A 19,203-nucleotide genomic window follows, 5' to 3' on the forward strand; every position below is an offset into this window, starting at 1 on the left:
TCCACTGCACTCCCTGGCCACAGCAGAGGGCTGGCCTGGAAGAGGGGCAACCGGGACAGAATCCGGCGCCCCGACCGGGACTAGAACCCGGTGTGCCGGCGCCGCTGGGCGGAGGATTAGCCTAGTGAGCCGCGGCGCCGGCTCCATTTACTTTTAACAGTTGCTATATTTTCTTATCTATTCTAATTCTAAATGTTGTATACTTATATTTTTATTTTTCATTATTTTTACCCATGTTAGAATCACTCATTTCATTGGTCTTTGCAAAGAAAAAGCCATAGGATTAATTTGTTAATTCTGTTGCTTTGTTTAGCTTTTCGCTGTTACCTATGCTATTCTTAATGTTGTGCTTTCCATACTTTACTAGACACCCATAGTTTAATACCAGCACTCAGGAATCTGAGTACATTTCTTTGGCTACATCAAAGTCTAAATTCTTCCAAGATTTTCTAGCATTGTAATCCATTTCAAAAATATCTTTTGTTTTAATTTCCTCATTGATTCATATTATTTGAGTGGTTTTTTTAACTTCCAAGTAATTCTTTATTGTCTTATAAGTTTTTTCATTGCTTTTATGCTTTTAAGTGAGCATGAAAATAAATCTTTATTTCATTTTTACCCACCAATAAGAGAAAGTTAGGTTCACAGTTTTAGCGCTTGACAAAGTGAACTAGGAGGCAAACTTACACCCATCAGATACAATTAAGTTTTTTGCATAATAGCCAAAATGAATAATTTTTGACTATTGAGATTTTTATTTGTGGACTATTTTGTGATTTTCTTTTTATTGTCCAAGGGAATTGGAAGGAAGATATATTCACTGCTGGTACCCAATTTAATATATATCTAATTTTTTTGTAAAATGAAAATACAGTGTCTTTTTTCTTGTAATACTAGAGATACATGGCTGTTTTAATAAAATTCACGTACTATAGAATAGCATATTATATAAAGATACACCCATTTTAAATTATCCGTGAAAAACTGAAAAACATATTGTGGACATCTTCACATTTTTTTAAAAGTCTGTAACTCACTTAGCATTCCATTACATGGATAGTTATGGTTTATTTGACCATTTAATGCTTTGTTCATTCAGCAAATATTAATAGGCTTTTTTAAGTATCAGGTTTTGTGTTGACAATTGATATAAGAATAAGGAATATATTCCTATTTCTATGTTTTAAAATTTTTTATCAAGAAAACAATGCTCCAGCTAATGCTCTATTACTTACATCATGTGTTTTGACTAACTTTCCCCAAATGAAATTATTTAGGCCAAAGGAAAAGCATATTTGCTATTTTGTAACATGTTACCAAGGTATCCTCCACAGTTTGCTCTTCCATACTCTTACTGTAGTAGTTAGGGGAGGCACTGGGATTTGGCTGCTGAGACAGGAAAGCAGGCAGGCAGCTTTGGGCTCCGTGCTGACTAGACACCCAGCATCCGCTGTGTCTGCTCTGCACTCAGGCAGCTGGCCCGGGCCCTCCCATTGATGAAGATGGGCTCCTGGACCTTCAGTTGCCATGCAAGCTGAGGGCACAGGAAGAGAAGTGAAACAGGCAGAGCGCTGCTGCTCCAGCTGAGGGACTCCTGGGAGTCGACTCCCCCCAGATTCCTCAAGTACTTGTGTCCCTGCCATCCACATGGGTGGACTGGATGGCCTTCCAGGCTCTTGGCTTCCAGCTGGCCCAGCTCAGGTTGTTGAGGGCATTTAGGGGAGTGAATCAGTAGATGGGCGTTCTCTCTCTCTCTTGAATAAATAAAAATACATTTAAGTATATTAGCATATAATTATTTGTTTCTTCTAATGTTTATTGTTAATGGACTCAATGTGTGTGCCCCAGCCCTTTCATATAAGTGTATTCCAGCTCTAATTCCCAATGTAACTGCACTGAGAACTAGTGCTCTGAGAAGACAATAAAGGGTAAGTGAAGTAATAAGGGGAGGCCCTAATCTGAGAGGAGGGATGTGCTTATATGAAGAGAAAGAGACACTAGAGTTCTCTCTGTCATTCGTCCTGCTCTGTCTAGCGTTGCTTTCCATCTACATGCCCTGGGATCTTCTTTAGCAATATTCATTTATATGTACTTTGGTTTCACCTTTTTTCTCCTTTATGTTTTCCTTCTTCTTTCTTCCTCCTATGTTCCTCGACTTCAGAGAGAACATAGGAAGACTAACTGTTCCCAAGTGCATTAGCAGAAATCTAGATTGGAAGTGGAGCAGTCAAGACTTGAACAACTGGCTGTCTGATGAGGGGATGAAAGTGTCCCAAGCAGTGGCTTAACCTGCTGCATCGCAATGCTTGCCCCTAACGTCAGTCTTGCTGGGTGTCTGTCCTGTCTGCATGGTAGACAGTTTGCTCATACATGTGTCAATCATCTTGGACACCAAGATACAGTTACTTTTCAGGCTAAGCTTTGTTGCTATGATAAGTTGTTATCCATGTTGAACTTTAGCTGCAAACCAGGTGCTGTTTGTATGGAAAGTCTCTATTAGATGGGACATAAAATCCTGTCATTGCTGCTGCTTCTGACTGTAATGAGTAATTTCATTTAATAATCATTTTGATTTTCCTTCTGCGTGGATTTTCCCTGAGAGGTTAGGCTCATTGGGAGAATTCATTCTCTCAGGTTGTTAAGGTTCCAGTTAGTGCTTTGCAGCTATAGTTAATTAAAATACACTCAAGGTCCCTAAAAATGAAATTTCTTATATCTCAAGTGGAATTTGAGGTTCTTACTGAGTAGACCCAGGCATGAACATTCACAAGCCTGGGTCTTTCTGAAGGCTCACGTTTTCTGTTTTTAAACTCCAGCTGGTGAGGTAGCTTGTGAATGAGGGCATGAAAAAGTGGATATTTCATTTCCACTTTTATAGTCTAAATTTTTTGTTGATCTAACAGTATTATCTGGTAATAATATCTGAGAAGAGAGTGATAGATAGCAAAAAGGAGGATGTATTCTTTATTTTAATTAAAATGCTAACATAAGGCATGATCATTGAGTGATTGCATTACAAAACAGCTACTTGTTCTGCCATAGTTAAGTGTGATTTGATGCGTCCATTAGAAGCCTCTGTTCTCAGGGGTTTATATCTTGGCCAAAATAGTCCCTTCAGGCTGAAACTTGGCAGACATCTCAGCCTAATTATAGTCATTTTCCTTTTTGGATTAAGAAAACGGAATTATTATAGTGCTTTAATCCCACCCACCCTCATAATTGCAAAAGTTTTTTATTTATATCCACATGAATTGTGGGCCCTTGATCTTTTTAAATAAAACGGCAACTTAGCAAGAACCAAATGGTTTCTTTAGTTGCTGTGAGCTCCTTGACCCAGTGATTCCATGAACAGGGATACATCCTAACCCTAGCCGTTGCAACAAGGCATCAAGGAAATCATTGAATTCACAATGAGCTGTGTGGGTGGTGGAGAAAGCTGGTGCTAGGGGTTTTGCTGTCTTCAGTAAGTAGGTGAGCTGGGTCATCTGTTTCCAGGTCTCAGGGCCACAGTCATCACCACATTCCCTTCTGGACTTCAGGCTGCTCGCCGGGAGTCATCCCACCACACACTCAGCCACCCTCTTCATTTGTCTTTACCCACCAATGGAGCAGACAAAATCCAAAGGAGATAGGGGTGATAAAAGAGGTCTCTGCTACCATAGGAGAGATCTTTGGTTAGCATTTTCTCTGCAGGTGTTTGGTGAGCCATCCTCTTGGAGACTTTGGGTAGGTTCATTCACCTTGCTGGCATCCAGAGTCGCTCCATGGCTGGCTTGCTTGCTCCCCCAAATTATCAACCTATTCATTTGCCAGCTACTGGGAACATTGACAGCTATGGGGATATTCAAATTTTCATCATAGCTGTTGCAATAGGTGAGATTTGATTTAAAATTTTTCATCCCTTTTATGTCCCCTGTTTCATGTTATTATTTGGAGCATGTCATATCCTTTTTCAAGTGAAAGTATTGTGGACAGTGGATAGAATGTTCTTTGAAATATTTAGTTGGTTTCCCTGACTAAAGCCACCATCTACAATTTGCAACGTTTTGTGAAGAAACAAGTGAGGCTTCTGCAATTTATCGCCTGGAATTCCCTGAGATCTGGCTTATAAATCTATCTAGATATAAATCATAAATATGCAATAGGCAGGCTGATACTGAATGCAGCATCATAATATAAATAGGCTACATGGAGGGCTTTTTTTAAGAGCTGGTAAAAAAAATGTCCTCAATTTTGTATACAGCGAAGTTCATGAAAGAATGTGAAATCAAAATGTTGAAGATGCTAGAAAGTAAATTTTGCTGAATCAGTTCCTTCCACGAGGCTGGCATGAATGAGTCACACTATATAAAGGGAGAAGAAACTCAAGCCCATCCTTAGCTGTCGAGGATTTCATTTTCTTAGAAGGTTTGGTATTTGTGTGAGTACAGTGAATAAATAAGATATGTCAGTGGTACCTAAAAATGAAGCCTACAGCAATTAAATTAAAGCTGAGGAGGGTTTGAATGGTAAAACTGAATACATTTTAATTGGACATAATTCTATTGAAGACTATTAAATTACCACCCTGGAACAGAAACACAAACAATGTGATAATGAGCTACAGAACCAAAATTTAGAGCAGATAAACTGAAAAAAATTACAGGTACCTTGGTGTAGGAAATTCACAGTGCTGATGATATGAAAATATGAATTATTTATATCTTCTTTAAATGTAGAATGTAAATTTGTTTGGAATTAATTTCTGTTGGGAAATCACTGCTCAGTAAACATAGTTGTCTCTTAGGGTGAGAGTTTTCCTTCTAAATGTTGCTATTATTATTATTTTATTGTTGTTGTCATGTGGGGAAGAAGAAAAGATGGAAAATATTCAGAGTTTAAGACTGCAAATTACAATTACATTGTGAAATTAAGTTTTTTATTTCTAAGAAACACATAATGTGTGCAGTTCCAAGTGATTTTACCCCATACTCTTCTCCAAAGAATAGCCAAACTGAGTGTTATGGACTGAATTATAACCTCTAAATTTATATACTGAAACCCTCATCCCCAATGTAACTATACATGGAGATAGGGTCTTTAGAGGGTACTTAGAAATTAAATGAAGTTATGAGAGTGCAGTCCTAATCTAATAGACGTGTGGCCTTATGTAAAGAGGCTCCTGGTGGGACACAGAGGAAAGCCATGCGGCCATGATCATCTGCAAGCCAGAAAAAGATCATCGCTAGAAATGCAGTTGACTAATACATTGACTTGGGATTTTCTGCCTCTGGACTTCGGAGAAATAAGTTTCTGTTGTTTAAAGCACCTAGTCTATGGTGCTTTGCTGTGGCTGCCGGAGCAGATTAAGACAGAATCTGGCACGGGAAACAGGCTGATGCTGTAACAGACACCTAAAACATGTGGACGTGGCATTGGAACTGGGTGACGGGTAGAAGCTGAAAGAGTTTGTGCTAGGAAGCAACAGGTTGTTGTGCAGAGACTGCTGGTAGGTACATGGATGTCAGAATAATGCTGATGAGGGCTAAGAAATAAAGCAGGAGAGCTGCAGAGAAAGTGTTTAGTACACAGATGAACAGAATGTTGGTAGAAAGGTAGACTTCCTGGTGAGGAATCAGGTGGAAGTAAGTCACAAGTTACCGTGAACTACGGAAGAGGTGATACTTGTACAGTGGTGAAGAACTTGCCTGAATTGTGTTTTAGTGTTTTGTGGGAGGCAGAACTTGTGAGCGATATCACTGGACATTTAGCTGAGATTTCTTTTTTTTTCTTTTTTCTTTTTGACAGGCAGAGTGGACAGTGAGAGAGAGAGACAGAGAGAAAGGTCTTCCTTTGCCATTGGCTCACCCTCCAATGGCCACCGTGGCCGGTGCGCTGTGGCCGGTGCATCGCTCTGATCTGAAGCTGGGAGCCAGGTGTTTCTCTTGGTCTCCCATGCGGGTGCAGGGCCCAAGCACTTGGGCCATCCTGCTGAGGAGATTTCTAAGCACAGTATCAGAGATGTGGCATAAGTCCTCCTTACTATTTAAGCAAAATGCAAGATGAGAGAGAGGAGTCAGGAATTGTTAAACACAAAGGAACAAAAACTTAAATCCACCCATATTGTAAAAAATAGGAAAGCTGGTTCCAAAGCAAACATTAGGGGATTAACTGATTTGATAAAGAGGTCATGACTAGGACTCGTGGACTTAATCAGCCATTTTTGCAGAAGGCAGGAACAGAGATGGGGTCATGTTGGCAGTGTACTGCCAGTTTGAACTAAAGGGGTAGAGAGAAAGAGAGGCAGAGTGAAGGAAAACTGAGACTTCTGGATCCTACAGGACTAGACCATGAGGCTATTTTGCTGTGAACCTGTGCAATTGTTCAAGAAAAGGGGATAATGACCCTGAAGGTGGTTCAAAGGTCCTCAGGGGTGACCACTCCCACCACTGGCTCAGGAGTAAGAATATTTCCTCCTTGTTTCCTCTTGGAGGGCCAGAATATCTGCTCCTAGTGCTCTGGTGGCAGGGCTGCCCTTGCAGAGAGCTTCATGGTCAGGACCCTCGTGGACAGAAGAGTCACTGGCCACCCCACTGAGCCACCAAGATGGTGTTGCCACCCTAGTGTGGCTGCACCAGGATGTGGTACTAGGTGTGATAGGAAGCATCACAGCTGAGAGGACTATCCTCAAGCCCACACATCTAAAGGAACTTGTCTCATTGGGCTTTGGACTCTGTTGGAAGCTTTCGTCCCTTTCTTCCCTCCAGTTTCTCACACTGGGAATGGGAATGTTCATCCTATGCTAGTTCCACCAGTGCACTGCAGAAGCACTTAACTTGCTTGGCTTCATAGGTTCATAACTGGAGAAGGGTTCTGCCTTGGGATCAATCATACTTTAGATATGTCTCACTCGTATCTGATTTAGATGATATTTAGGTGAGAGTTTGGCCTTTAGACTTTAAAGTTGATGCTGGAATGTCTTAAGACCTTGGGGGGCTCTTGGAATGGAGCAAATGCATTTTGCATGCCATAAAGGAATGAATGGGGGAAGGGACATAATGCTATGGACCGGCCAGTGTCCCCTCCCAAATCTGTATGTTGAAGCCCTGTGTGAGTATGTTTGGAGACAGGATCTTTAGAAAATACGGAAGAGTAGATGACATCATAAGGGAGGAACTCTAGCCTGGTAGGAATGGCGGCTTCATAAGAAGAGGATCTAAGAGAGATTGTCCTCTCTCCTCAAGAACACAGAGCAAAAGGCCCTGTGACAATGCAGTCAGAAGGCTGTCTATAAGGAAGGCAGAGGGCCCTTACCAGAAACCAGCCCTGATGGTACCTTGATCTTGAACCATGAGAACTGGATTTTGGTTGCTTATCTATGGTGTTTTTTATGCATCGTGAGTAGTGTAAGATACTGAGTAAGTAGAGTTTACATGTAAGTTGAATTTGAATGATATTTTCCTATTTACTGTTGTTCATACACTAAAGACCAGAAAGATTTTTCTAGTTTCAAGCCTCTGAACTACGTGCACATTAAATATCAGTGGGCACCACCCCTTTGCTCCTGTTGTTTACCAACTCCTTTTGAATGTCTAGTGTTATTGCATCTGACTGGAAAATTAATGCAGATTTGCTGTTTTGAGAAAGATCATACTCAGTCCAGCACCTCCAATAAAAACATCTACATTTAAACATTTTCTGATAGTCACATTAAGAAAGACGAAAATAATTTTATAAAATATTTTCTTTTTTATTTATTTTTTGACAGGCAGAGTGGACAGTGAGAGAGAGAGACAGAGAGAAAGGTCTTCCTTTGCCGTTTGTTCACCCTCCAATGGCCGCTATGGCTGGCATGCTGTGGCTGGCGCACCACACCAATCCGAAGCCAGGAGCCAGGTGCTTCTCCTGGTCTCCCATGCGGGTGCAAGGCCCAAGCACTTGGGCCATCTTCCACCACACCCCCGGGCCACAGCAGAGAGCTGGACTGGAAGAGGGGCAACAGGGACAGAACCGGCACCCCGACTGGGACAAGAAGAATTGTATGTTACTGTACCAATGTAATTGAGGTAATCAGCACTTGGTAAATATTTGTATGAAAGACAGGGGCAAAGGAGGGAGGGTAGAAGGGGGAAACTATCAGAGGGACCATGGAGGGGGAGAAAAGAGGGAAGGGATGGGAAGGAGGGAGGGAAGGCAAGAAAGGAAGGGAAGGAAAGGATGGAGGAAGGGAGGGAGGGGCAGAGTGAAGGAGGAAGGAAAGAAGGAAGGAGGGAGGGAGGGAAGCAGGGAGGTAAGAAAGAAGGAGGGAAGGAGGAAGGAGGGAATGAACAAAGGAAAGAAGGAAGGAGGGAGGGAGGAAGGGAGGGAGGGAGGGAGGGAAGGAGGGAAGGAGGGAAGGAGGGAGGGAGACAGACAAGCGGGAAGGCCCTTCATGACTCCCCTCAGCCAGCTGTCCTTGTGAACAGCTAACCAGAAAATGGTGACGTGACTGAGATATCTGCAAAGCTTAATTCTTCATTATTAAATTATTTTTGTGTATTTGGTGGAGACTTTCCTCATTTAAACACACTAAGGCATTAGCAAAAATTGGTTGATTGATCTATTTTATCCTCTTATTGACTAGACAAGAGCAAGCCTCAATGAAACCCAGCCCAGAGGAGGAAACCTGGGAAGGGGCAGGGACTAGTGGGCTCTGGATCAAGGGGTGGCCGTGCAGTTTTCAGGCAATCATGGAGCTGCCAGGATCCAAAGGATTGGGACAAATGTTTCCTACTAACCAATTTTGCATTATTTGTGTGTGTATGTTTTAAATAATCCTTGATTGTCTGACCTCACTTCCTAACATTCAGGAATGATATAGAGCTTCAAGCCACAAGAATGTGTGTGGTTAGGCTTAGGGTCTGCCCCCAAGCAGTGCCAGGGTTACGTGTTGTCTAGAGGAGGGCAAGTGCCCCTCCCCTTGGCTGATCTTCTCTCATGGGGTCTGGGCATTGTGCAAAGTGTGCCCTCCACTCCCTGTCCATGATACTTTGCCACGGGTGGAACTGAAGGTGAAAGGAAGACAGGAAGTGCTGGCATGGGCCAGGAGATAGGAAGGGAGGAAACTGGGGAGCAAGGCTGGTATCTTGGAAGGGAAGAGATTTACCTCCCCAGGAAGCCCAGCACCGGGTACCCCAGCCTGCCAGCTTACCCGCCTCACTTCCTCCTGGGACCTGCTCATCTTCTCTTTCCTGCTTTCTCCCTCTCCACTTGATTCTGCCCAGCAGCATTCGCAGCTGCTCAGTGGCTTTTCTCCACAACACAGTGCCCAGGCATTGCCTGTGGGTCGTTGGCACAGGTTCCTAGTCACATGGCTCAAAGCATTTGCCTATTCAAACTGAGCTGAGACAGTGTAGGCAGCACAGCATGGCGATTCAAAGGAGGCTCTGGGGCCCTTTGACCTGGGTCCAATTCTCAACTTGACCCTTATTAGCTTTGTTTCTTTGAGTTAGTTAACAACCACTTGGTTTTCTCAACTTTGAATACTGGGAAAGAACAGTTTCTCTCTCATAGAGTAGATGTCAAGATTAAATGAATTTGTACATGGAAGAATTTAGAATAGAGCCTGACAAATCAGAAGTACTGCATAAGCGTTCACTTTTCCACTGTACTGAAAAATAGTTCCTGGAAATACACATTTCCAGGTCATTTTCATTTCTACTAATCTCTGTGTGTTCAGTCCTGTACTTCAGGCATCACAAACATATTGCTATATTTTAAATAAATTGTTAATTAATTGATTCTTCTTCTTCTTTTTTTTTTTTTTTGACCAGCAGAGTTATAGACAGAGAGAGAAAGAGAGAGACAGAGAAAAAGGTCTTCCTTCCGTTGGTTCACCCCCCAAATGGCTGCTACGGCCGGCACACTGTGCCGAGCTGAAGCCAGGGGCCAGGTGCTTCTTCCTGGTCTCCCATGAGGGTGCAGGGGCCCAGGCACTTGGGCCATCCTCCACTGCCTTCCCGGACCACAGCATAGAGCTGGACTGGAAGAGGAACAACCGGGACTAGAACCCAGCACCCATATGGGATGCCGGTGCCACAGGCGGAGGATTAACCAAGTGAGCCACGGCGCCGGCTGATTCTTGCTTCTTAATAGATACTGGTATCTGCCAAGTCATGGCTGTTCTGAGCAAGGGGGAGAATTCGCAGCATTGTTTGGAATCATGTGCATCCTGAGTTCAAATGCTGGTTATACCAGTTTTCAGGTGTGACATGCTATGGAAGCACTGAAACTTTCTCATTTGTTTAGTGGGCATAGTTTTGTAGCAAAGAGTAAATGAGATGGGTTGTAGCCCAATGCCTGGTCCCTGGTAAGAACTTAATGAATGCAAGCTATTCTTGATCCCTTGTTACACCATGATGAGGTCTTAGAGTCTCTGTCTCTGAATGCAGAATTAGAACTGAAGACTGATTTTAGAAATTGTAGCTTCTGGAGTGTGGTGGGCAAGGCTTGGATGCAGGGTACTGATTTGCTCTGGCCTCTGGGACTTCACTTAGCCTCCTCCTCCTGCCTGCTCACCCTGGGAACTCTCTGAATATCCCTGCTGAGGTTAAAATTGCTTTTGTATGCAAGGAACTCAAGGATGGCTCTAGAATTCCTAGTGTCTGAGTTGGTTGGCACCCCAGCAACCACCCACCCATCTCCAATTCACAGGAGTGGAAACTGAACAAAAAAAGAAAGCAATAGGTTTGACTAAATCATAGTTAACAGTAGTGGAACTAAGACTAAAACTCAGGTCTTCCCCCTCTCTATCCATTGATCTTAATTCAGCCATGCCTGTCTGAACTGATGCTACAAGGCCTTGATAATCCTTATCAAAATAACATCTAAGAAAAGAACATATAAACTACATATGTGACCGATTAAGGATTTCACCTTCAGAAGGGGCAGGAATCTGGATGCATAAACTTCTTTAATTAACATCTTGGGTGCTCAGGTGTCATTCACTCCTCTACTCCATCCTAGCATATAGCAGAGCTATGTTCTGCAATGGTTGAGAATAAAGATTCTGGGGGCTGGCATTTGGCATAGCAGTTAAGATGCCAACTAGGACAGCCACAGCCCATATCAGAGTGCCTGTGTTTGAGTCCCATCTCCACTTCCAATTCCAGCTTCCTGCTAATAGGTGCTGTGGGAAGCAGCAGGTGATGGCTCAAGTGCTTGGATCCCTGTGGGAGATTTGGATTGAATTCCAGCTCCTGGCTTTGGACTGATCCCGCCCCAGCTGTTGTGGCCATTTGGAGAGTGAACCAGCAGATGAGAGCACTCTATCTTTGCCTCTCAAATAAAGGAAAATTGATCACTACACTTATTTTGTGGAGGCCTAGAGACCATCATGCACTAACTGTGAGGTCCTATGCATGTAAATGCTCTGTGAATCGGTTTTCCCAATGTATAAAACAAGAAGGAAGGTGATACCTACCTCATCGAGTGGCTGAAGGGATTTAACAATTCAATTAAAAAACATAGTAGAATCCGCTATATGTGAGATATTTAATACAAGCCAATGCTTATGGGTGGATAAAATCTCCTCATAATGAATTTCAGAGGATGAAGATGTTTATTACTTCATATTCCCTTCTAGTAAGAAATTGCTTCTGTCTAGAACACCTTCCCTTCTTCCCTTTGAGAATACGGATAGGTGGCATATGTAATGGAATTGAGTTCTATAGGCCAAAAGGCAGTAAGTGCTGTCTCTCAGAACACTGTGAGCCTCACACTCTAAAAGTACCTGGAGGGCAGTGTTCTGGGGCCTTTGTCACTAGTGTGGGGCTTCTGGAGCCAATCAGAGATGAATGGAGTGTAAGTCCCCCTGCTATCTCCTTGCATCCTGACCCCTCCTGCCCCCCCAAGTAAGCACCCCTTTTTGGCTCCACACTGAACTTTTCAAAGCTCCCCCAGCTCACCAAACCCTAAATCTGAACACCCCTGGGCTCCCCAGCATTTTGTTTTGAGGTGTCGTGCTACCATCATACATGCATTGTGTCTCTCTTTCATGCCAAAGGTGGGCTGCCTCTGGGCAGGGACCCATCTTCTTCACTTTTGTGACCCCTGCCCTCAGCACATGCCCTGGCACACAGTAAGTGCCCAGGCAGATGAAAGGTGAGTGAATGAGTGACCCTGCCTGCATCTGACCGCCATTCTTGCCATTACAACTCCAATGCACTTTCCCTTCTGCGTGTGGAGTCTGGAGCCCAATTAGGCTTCCAAATATAAATTCTGTCTTTTAATTAAGAACTGCAGAGAAATATATATATGTGAACGTGGGCTTATTTTTAACTTTGGATGCCTGCTCTCTTTCTACCTGTGCCTGTTTTTGAGACCCTGGCCTCCCCTGGGATTGTGGATGGGAAAGCAAAGATGGGCATATTTTTATCTGACATTATTTTGGAGCACTGCTTTCCTGTTTGCTGCTGTTTCCTTTCCATGGGCCATTAGCAGTTTCCAAAGGCAATATCCTTTCACTGTCACACTATGCCATGGGGGGCCATTGCAACAACTTCAGAGTAGGGCATTAAGTGCAATTCTGGATGAGAGTCAGCACATAACCAAATAAAAATAATAAAGGGAAAGCGAGTCGGAGCCATTTGGAACGCTGTCCTGTGCTGAATTCATTTGCAGCCTCGCAGAAACCTACCCATCACCAGTGATCAACCCTGAGCCCGACCGTCCTTATTTAATTGTAAAGTATTTCATATCCTCAGAAACAGCCCAGCTCATTTGCTTTTCCTTTTTTGGAGATCGTCTTGGTGGAATGCTGAGATTCTAATCTGTGGGAGAAGAAGAAAATGCAGGTTTTCATTTCAGCAAGCAAAACAAAAATAAATAAATAAAAAAGGTGCACTTCTTGTAGCTTCTTTTCTCTCCTTAAAATGAGCATTTAGGGGGCCTTTTTGGAAATTCTTCTAAAATAGGTGCTCAGGGGAGAGGAAGGCAGAAAAGCTATTAGGCTTCAGTGCCTAATACTGCGTGAGTCATGTCACCCTACTCCTGGCCTCTAGGTTGGGGGTAGTTTCAGAAATGAACCAGGGGAAGCCAAACATAGGAATTTGCCTCCAGGCTAAGGTCCCTGCGGGACCACCAGATTGAAAGAAAATTTCTTTCTGGTGGAAAGGGACCCCTGAAGCTAAATTCCAGGACAATTCTTGGGTTCAGCCATGCTGGGACAAGTCATCACTACGCCCTACATCATCACACCCCTAACTTGTTTGACATCACAGTAACCTGTGGTTGGTGTGTGTGTGTGAGTGTGTGAGTGTTCCAGAGTCCCTGAGACCTCTCACCTAGAAATTTTAACTTAATCCATCTGGGGTGGGTAATGTGAGTCCATATTCTAAGAAGTGGTTCTCAATAAACCTTACAAATTAGGAAACATGGCCCTAATTTATTTATCTATTTTCATAATAAAATTCTATTGAAACCAATTTTGTGTAGAGGGTGGTGTCCTAGTGACTACAGGGACAAAACAAAAACAGACATGGACCTTGAATTCCAGGAGTCCACAACTAGAAGGGTTTGGTTTTGAGTTTGCTCTTTTGTCATTGGCTTTTCTAGAACTTAGTGTTGCAAATAAATAAATACTAGTGGTGCATTCAATACTCAACCAGCCCAGAAATGCTTGTCAAGTGTTCACACAAGACACTGTCCCTTTCATCCAAGAAGGTCGTTTCTCAGTGCCTATCCTTCAGTTCAGTCCATTACAGGATGGGTATATTAGAAGACGACCATTAAAAATATAGCCTCCTGCATCTATATAACTATACAATGTGATATAAAAATAATAGCCAATATTTACCACACACTTATGTGTCTAGCGTTGTGCTACTTAACATTTCTCTAAGCTCCTTTTAAGAAAAATTATTTTCTTTATTTGAAAGAGTGAAAAAGACAGAGGAGAGAGATCTTATATCTACTAGTTGACTCTCCAAATAGCCGCTATGGTCTGGGGCTGGACTGGACTGTCAGGAACCCAGAACTCCATTCGGATTCCCAACATGGGTCGCAAGAACTGAAGTACCTGGGCCATCTTCCACTGCTTTCCAAGGTGCATTAAGAGGGAGCTGGGTCAGAACAGATCAGCTGGGACTTGAACCTGCACTCTGATATGGGATGCTGGGGTTGCAAGTGGTGGCTTAACCCACTGTGTCACAACACCAGCCCCAATTTTAAGCTTCTTTGAATTAAGGACAGTTTTGCTTGATGTGTTCACTGTTATCACCCCAGCTCCTAGGACAGAGCCTTGCACTTACTAACTGCTCAATAGATAGTTGTTACTTAAATGATTGACTATGTTACTAGTTCTCTGAACTAAATACTTCAGCTGTGCTAAACATTGGATGGAGACTAAGAGAACTGGTATGTCTTTTAAGCTCCCTGAAAAACTCTGAAGGTTGGTTAGGTTTGGGATGCAGAAGATGTGGACCAGACTCTCCAGTGGATATTTAAATCCTCTGGGCAACATTCACACTTAGGATTTGCTCAGCTCTATTGGAATATTCCAAAGAAATCTACTACTACTCCTTATGGCAGCTCATATACAGCCAGCACCAAAGTCTAACTGCTCTAATTATTGTAATGTTATTTCTTGTAATAAAAATAACTATATCTCTTCCTCACTTCTACTGACTATTTCTATTTTCCCTCCAAGAAAAACACCATGCCCACCACACTCAGCTGTCTGTCACTGTAGATAACGAAAATTCAGGATCACACAATTCTCAAGGCATGCATGGATCCAGCTAGATGCAGAGGGAATGACTAACCTGTGGCCTGGTCACATTTGAGAGGCTGGAGTCTAGAACTGCTTGGAAGTAGCACAGGGTCCTGAGTTTGGGAAGAGTGTGGGCTCATTTGGATACACTTAGATTTGAAGCTTGACTCTGAAGTACTACTTATGTGACCTTGTGGGAGTTACTCAGATTCTGAATTTTTGTTTTCCTATGTGTCAAAGGGGAATAACAATCTATCATAGCATTGTGAGTGTAACACATAACAGCTAACATTACCATCACACAAACGTGAAAAATCAAAGCTATCACTTACCATGTGCTTACAATGTGTCCTCTAAACTCCTTTAGGATCAGTAACTGCTTTGTACATTATTGTATGCTCAGCCTTCAGGACAATATATAACATGTAGTAGTTGCTCAGTATGTCTTAAATAAGTGAATGAACTCATTATTAGCTTATCTCACCTTCAAAACAGGTCTATTTTTTAAAGACTTATTTATTTACTTGAAAGTCAGAGTTACACACAGAGAGAGGAGAGGCAGAGAGAGAGAGAGAGAGAGAGGTCTTCCATCTGCTGGTTCATTCCCCAGATGGCTGCAACGGCCAGAGTTGCACCAATCCGAAGCCAGGAGCCAGGAGCCAGGAGCCAGGAGCCAGGAGCCAGGAGCTTCTTCCGGGTCTCCCATGCGGGTGCAGGAGCCCAAGGACTCGGGCCGTCTTCTACTGCTTTTCCAGGCCACAGCAGAGAACTGGATTGGAAGTGGAACAGCCAGGACTCGAACTGACACCCACATGGGATGCCAGCACTGCAGGCAGCGCCTTTACCTGCCACGCCACAGTGCCGGCCCCAACACAGTTCTTTGAAATCAATGTTTCTAGTAACCCTATTTCACACATAAGTAAACTAACCAGTTATTTGATTCATCAGTAAGCAAAGGAACTGGGACTTAAATGCAGACACAGTCCTGTGCTCTCTACCAACACTGCCATGTATTGATAACAATACATATAGGGGGAGGCAGTGGGTGCAGTGGTTAAGACGTTGTTTGGGATGCCAGCCAGGCTTGAGCCATGGCTTCATTCTGATTCCAGCTTCCTGTGAACGCATGCCATGGGAAGCAACAGGTGATGACTGAAGTACCTGGGTCCCTGCCAGCCACATGGGAGTTCTGAATGGAATTCCTGCAGCCCAGCTTTTGCATGGCCTGACCCTGGCTGTTTTGGGCATCTGGCAAGTGAATCAGCAGATAGGAGATCTGTCTCTCTATCTCAATCTCTCTGTCTTTAAAAATCAATCATTATGTTTATATCCTCAGAGGGTGCATTAATTCAATTGTGACATGAGATTTCAACCCTATCATTTCTCTATCCTGTGGTTCACAAGTTTGTGTGTTTAGAAGCTGAGAGCCAGCGGAACAGGGCAGCTTTCTTGTATTTTTAATGTTTGTTTTGTTTATTTTTTACCTACTTTGAAGGGAGGGAGAGAGAGAGATAGAGAGAGAGAGACATCTTCCATCTGCTGGTTTACTCCCCAAATGCCCACAAAAGCCAGGGCTGGGCCAGGCCGAAGCCAGGAGCCCAGAACTCCATCTGAGTTTTCCATATGGGTGGCAGGGGCCCAAGTGCTTGAGAGGTCACCTGCTGCTTCCCAGTTTGTATCATCAGGAAGCTGGATCAGAAGCAGAGTAGCTGGCACTCCCATATGGGATGCAAGTGTCCCAAGTGGTGCCTTAACCCAGTGCGCCACAACGCGCACCCCAGAGCAACCTTCTTTTTGTCCTGTTTCTGGTGGCCTCGCTGCCTGCTTTGTGAGAGACCATGCTTCATGCAGGGCCTTTGGTTGTCTTTTCCTCCCATTGAACAGTCACTGGGAAAAGCAGCACTCTAAAACTGCTGGACTGAAAATGAAATATGCAATGGCTTCAGGCTATGTTTTGCCTTTGCTGGGAAGCACTGCCATGATAATTGTTTCTACAAAAAGAAACTACAACTCTGGCAAAAAGAAAAAAAAATCAAACCCTCTGTTTGCTCGAACCTATCATAAACCATTGCTGGTAATTATAGAAGCTGATTGTGTGACAGTGTAGTTTAACTTAATTGGCAATTTTTTTTTAAAGCTGCAACACAATAAAAATAGTAAAGAACGAATCAGGTTCTAGAGACGGAACATTTAGCTTTGGTGAAATGTCAGAGATCTGCACGTACTGCCAAAGGTGTGGGATCGTGACTCTCTGTTGTCAGCTCTGTTATTTAAACCCTTCTTCGTTAGGCTTTAAATCTTCTTTCCTGCATGCACAGATCTGGCGTGGGTTGTAGCCTACTGCCGCTAAGCAGGGCTTTAAATGGTTGTAGGCATAAATGGGCCCCATTAACCAATTTACAAATATAAGACTCCTGTGTCTGGATGAGATGGCTTGTGCAAAAGAAACTAGCTACGTCCCATTACAATTTAAGTATAATTGCCTCTTTTGGGGGTTCATTTTGTTTGATTAAAAAAATTGATTACGCCTTTATCTCTTTCTCCATCGCTGAGAGCACTCACTCTTGTTTCCCTCCCTCAGTGTCTTCCATCATCTAGTTGATCTTCATGTTCATCATCTCTTATCATCATCATCATCATCATCATCAGATCATCTTAATAATAATTGCAATAATAGCTAGCATCAGCCAAATACTAGGCCAAGGACTTTGAATACATTCTCTCATTTAATCTGCACAACAATTTAAAAAGTCACCCATTAGAAAGTGACAAAGCTTCGATCTACATCCCTGTCTGTGTAGCACAAGGGCATGTACTTTTATCCATGACTCTTTCTGTCACTCAGATAGATTTGCCTACAATGGACCCTTATCTTTGGGACAGAGCTTTGCTCCGATTCATCGCCAAATCAGAAAATAGAGCAAAACCTCAGGGCCACCATCTAGTGGGGCTGGAAACTGGCCTCACTACCTGTATCTAGATGTTAGGAATGACCCTAGGGGGCCTGTGACCTTCCAGGTGGCCGTCTTCCACCAAAAATCCCCTTACCCACGGCTTCTCTGGCCAGGAGCTCTGGCCCCCTTTTCTGCCCAGCCTGCCAGGTCTCCTCGAGGTTGGATCCCTTCCATGAATACCAGCCCACTATCCAGGGCCAGAGAGAACCCACCATCTCGCCCTGCTCTCATCAGTCACCTTCCCCAGGGCTTGATTCCCACTCCTAGCACCTTCGAGTGACAGTGACACTGGGTATTGAGCTGCTTTAGTGACTTCCTCTTAAATCAAAACCACAGTGTGGTGCTGATTGTTGGGATCTGTGGCGTGCTCTTTGTAGACATTGTTTTAATTACTGCGCACTCTAACTGCCCTCATGACAGCCCTTGGAGGTAGGTGCATTGCCTTTCCCCTTCTCTAGATTAGGAAATGAGGTCAACAGAGGTTAGCTGACTTACTCGATGTCATACAGCCAGAACATGGCAAAGATAGATGCACACCCCAAACCAGCAAGCTTAATTATGCTGCTATGGCATGCTGTCAAACAGTGCTGCAAATGACTTAAGGAACCAAACATTTGAAATGCTTCATATAAACACAATAGCTTGCAGGATAATTGATTTATGAAAAACTATTTCAACTTCTAACTGATCATATAACTTAAAAATGGTAATGGTTAATATAAAATTGAGTTTCCTGGAACCTAGATACCATCAAGGTCAAGAGTACTGCCTATAATCTAATTACTTTTCAGAATACACTTACCTGCTCTTGAATAACTGGAATGCAATGATGATCCCAAGCCACATTGTTTTACTACTGAACTGAGTTGAGTCCATTTGCCCACACACATGGGAATATGAAACACCAAAGCCATGGCCTTTTGCAGACAGAAAATTTATTGTGAGGCAATGAAGCAAGGAGTTAGGAGCGATACTCAGACCTGACTCTTCTCACAACCTTTATAAAAGATTTGGGAAGACAGCAAGGACTGGAGAAGGCCCATGAGTGGTAACTGATAAACAAAGAAGAGGTCTTGGTTCTTCTGCATAAGTGTGGGTCAGCTGCATGTCTATTTAAAAATTGTGCATTAAAAAATATGGTGGCCTTAGTATTGCTTAGTCATGGCTGATTTTAGCCCCAAATGTCATTAGTTCACCCAGTAGTCTGTGGTGCACATGCTATTTGCTGTCCAGTGGCTCTGTCTGCTTTTTATCAACTTTTTCTAGGAGTCCCAACAAAGTACTTTGCTGCTGTGCAGGACAAGTTCAAGGTTTTTATCAGTTCTCTGTTTCTTAATCTTGCAGATATGGATTCATTTGCACATGCTGGTTTTTCATATAAGATAAAAATCACATTACTACATATATTTGTATGTGACTCATTAACACTCAAATGTACTATTGGTTTTCATGTTTTTTTTTTTTTTTTTAAGATTTATTTATTTGAAAGGCAGAGCTACACAGAGAGAGGAGAGGCAGAGA

The sequence above is a fragment of the Oryctolagus cuniculus genome, chromosome 16 (assembly GCF_964237555.1).
Source record: "Oryctolagus cuniculus chromosome 16, mOryCun1.1, whole genome shotgun sequence".
NCBI lineage: Eukaryota > Metazoa > Chordata > Mammalia > Lagomorpha > Leporidae > Oryctolagus > Oryctolagus cuniculus.